The sequence below is a fragment of the Pollicipes pollicipes genome, unplaced genomic scaffold, assembly GCF_011947565.3.
Source record: "Pollicipes pollicipes isolate AB1234 unplaced genomic scaffold, Ppol_2.1 Scaffold_6052;HRSCAF=7182_pilon_pilon_pilon, whole genome shotgun sequence".
Taxonomy (NCBI): domain Eukaryota; kingdom Metazoa; phylum Arthropoda; class Thecostraca; order Pollicipedomorpha; family Pollicipedidae; genus Pollicipes; species Pollicipes pollicipes.
This window is the reverse complement of record NW_023596805.1, coordinates 3,899,716-3,903,519: the sequence shown is the minus strand read 5'-3', so window position 1 is coordinate 3,903,519 and position 3,804 is coordinate 3,899,716.

Genomic DNA, 3,804 nt, shown 5'->3' with positions numbered 1-3,804 from the left:
GGACGCGATTGCCTTGGTTACAGCCGCATATTTAGGTCGGCTTTTGTCCCGCGCCGAGGAGGAAATACCGTCCTTTGTGCAAGTGATAGCGATCACTGTCATGGTCTGACACCTGTAGTTCTTTGAGAATGCTGTGGAGAACGACGCACAAATTCTGGTGGATGCTAAAGGGTGGCAGTACGCATCTTGTATATAGCGCGTACGACAGGCACGAGCAATAACATCATACCCGGCTCTTGTCAAGGATATAGTTAGCTACGCAACAGCTGAACTTGTGGAAATCCCGGGTGTCAATTTTTTCCCATTACTGACGGCAGCCGCAGGTAGCAAATTTGTGAAACGTTGGTGTGGAAACCCTGCCGGAACGAACATCCTTCCGTGGCAAATGTTGAAATTATAGCACCTTAAAAGAAAGCAGTTGTTGTCACTCTCACCGCACAGACATTATCCAACCATAACTGCACGATACCGCAGAGATAGCACAATGGAGACAACTGTTTTTGTCAGGAAAGTTGCTCTGACTAATCTCATGGAAAGAAGCGAATCCGTTTCGCAAGAACAGCGAAATGACTGCAAATGAGCGTTGCCCTTTTGTCTTGAAGAAATCACACGACAAAGGCAGTTGCCTCTTCCTGCTCCCTGGATTACGCAATAGCCAGGACCAATGAAGAATGCGGCTGCACGGTTGCATTTTGCCAAGCACGCGGGTCGGTTTTTAAGCCCTCGAGGCGACAACTATCCGTCAGTAGGCTGAAGTGGAGGACAAGAGGTTAGAAAGCAGGAGCTCCCCAGGTCGACAGGGGCATCAAGACTTTTAATGCGTTTCGTCCTACATAACGCCCCCAGTTCTTTTACTTTTTCCGCGTAACCACCGCCGAGGGCAACACGGCCTCAGATTCCCAGGGTAGTTTCTCTGTGTAAACCACTGGCGGAGGGCAAACACGGACTCAAATTTCCTGGGTGTTTTTTTCCGTGCAACCACCGACAGAGGGTAATACGGCCTCAAATTTCCAGGGGATGTTTGCGGATAAGAGATGGAATCAATGGATAGTGTTAATAACGCCTTCTTTAATGGTTTTTGAAAGCCAAATTTTTTTGCATATCCATTTTGACATGACTGTGATCTGACTACTTTTGACATAACTATGACTACTTTTGGCGTGATTTTGACATGACTACGACCTAAGTGGTAACACTTTAAGTGCATCCTGACTGACCAAAGTTGTCGAGCTCTGATTTTGTTGTGACCTTTGACCTGATCGTGACCTGACCGACCTTTTCACCTCTGTGTGACCTGACTACGATTTAATCTTGTCTCTGAAGAAAAAAAGCTCTGAATACCGTTTCTCATCTGAGTGATATAAACAAAAACGCGTTAGGCTTACCACACGATAGCCCATGCTCGGAGCTTCCCTCAGATCATTCAGCACAAAAAAATTTCGTACCAATTTGTCTTCGTGGCGTCACCAGATCGTCCACCCATCATCATTACTTCACGGTCGCTATCTGCTCATTCGTCATAAGCGCACCAACTCACCAAACCCTCCCCCCCCCCCCACCCCCCACACACACACAAACAGACACACATGTTACGCACTCACATGTTATCAACAATACCTGTCAAAAACCGCTGCACCTTATGCAGTACACCGTGATCCAACCTTGGTCACTTCGAAAGGAGTGGGCCCGCAATGCTCAAAACGTACGCGTTTTACAAAACTCCTCCCATACGTGGTCTCCTGCGAGGGCAAGTGCATGGGGAAATAAAGCAATAAAGGGACAGATGCTGCGAACGAAATGCAAATGCACTCCCAGTGCGTTTGACCGCAGCTGGGATGAGCGTAGGTTGCGCTGTGTGTCTCAGCGTGAGGTGTCACAACATGGGAACTGTGGCACCGAACAGGAAGGCCGTGTTCCATGTGCTCGAGCTACACGTGTTGGTTGCCCAATCAGTGGAGCATCTGGAGCGCGCAGCAGAGTCATCAATCATGATATGTATGTATATACATATATATTACAAAGATGGGTCTGCATGAAGAAAAATAGACAGCTCGGTTATCAGATATTTTCGTAGGAGCTACGAGCTTTGATGACAGAGCTAGTTCTCGATTTACATGGATTTACTGACATGCTTGATTTACTTTTGATGCGTTGTGCTTGTGGAGTGGTTCCAAACACCATGGTGAAAGCGAAATTTCTTAGGGAGCCAGACGCAACATAAAAATAGCAAGTCGACTACTAGGTAGTTTTTTCAGTTTTAAAGGGCGCGTCAAGTGCATTGGTTTTTTGTGCCGTGTATTTAATGAGAAGCAAGTTTATGATAAGAAACGAGACTCCTTATACAAATGTCTTGGTCCGTGTCCTTAGTTCAACAAAATTCTGGAAGGAACAAGGCCTGGCAATGAGCCGTGAAAATCGCAGGAGGGATTGTTGCTTACATCTGCTATAGGGATTATTGCTTACATCGGTGCTATGTGGAGCAGGGCGAGTTTTGATCATCATTTAATTTAAGGACCATTTATCGCGGATCATGTATAGGTATATTAGCTCTGCAGGTAACGCATACCTATGCATGAATACACGGTCAGGATGTAGAAGATTTTTTCACGTCAGACATGCCACCGAACGCCAAATATTTCTAGCCGAACACCGCTGATAAAATCTGCTCCGATAGAAAAAAGCATGAAACTTTTTCAAAGATTTCAATTTTCGCACCAAATTTTTTTGTGAAAGTGGCTAGTGATGAAATGTGTACGCATCAAATTCGTGTTGAAGTGGAATAGCCACCGCGACCCTCGTCAACATCTCTGAGTGCGAAATTAAGGCCCCTGAATGTTAAACAATCATCTCCGGATGTCACACACAAACACCATTGAGTGTCTATCATACGCCCGCAAGTGTCACCTAAGCACCCTTGAGTGCCAAACCCCTGGCACCAAACCTTCCGGCTGCCTCGAATCAGCCAGTGGTTAGAGACGCCCACTGAGTGCGGGAGGCAGAACCGAGAAAATGTTCTGCGGAGGCGCGGTTTGGGTCTACACGCGACACTTTCGTTTTCATGAGAAACCGACCGAGCCATCTGGCGTCGCTACCATTGTCCGGTGCAGCGGGATAAATGGGATGACTGTGTGGGAGGCGAGGAGAAGCCAGAGCCGGCGCTGAGCGGTCGGAAGAGTCGAACCAAAGCCAGAGCTGGCGAGTCCTCGCCAGCTCTGCTGCTGCGGATTCGGTGTGATAGAAGTTGGTAGGCGAGAACTTCGAACGCAAGATAAAGTGCGATTGGTGTTGGCTGGTCTGCGATGTTGATGAATGCATGTTTTTAAGAAGAGTAGGTAGATGAGTTCTAAGCCCTGAACAAACAAGCTGCTCAGTGATCGCGTTTTCAAGACGTGGTTCAGATCAAATTCGCTTATTTCCGACCGCTCCGTCCGACAACTGTGGTTTCAGGAATATCGGATCCAGTCGAGTTCAGTCCCCCAAAGCACAATCATCATCATCATCACAATCATCACAATCATCTCTGATACCAATCCACATCAGATTGACATGTATAAGCCCGGGTTTACATGAAATGGGAAATATGGCTTGCGTGGCCTCAGTGATATATATTTTCAACGAGGTATTCTTCGGTTCGTTGGATGCCTCAATTCGTCAGATTGACCAATCTGATAAGGATGGTCAATTCCTGAACCATGGCTCACATCAGCCGGTATCTTTGTATATTTTCCGATCCAGTTCGGCTGAGTAATGAATGCAGACGTGATGCAAAGGAACAACTAAATTCATGTGAAGCTCCATAGTGGT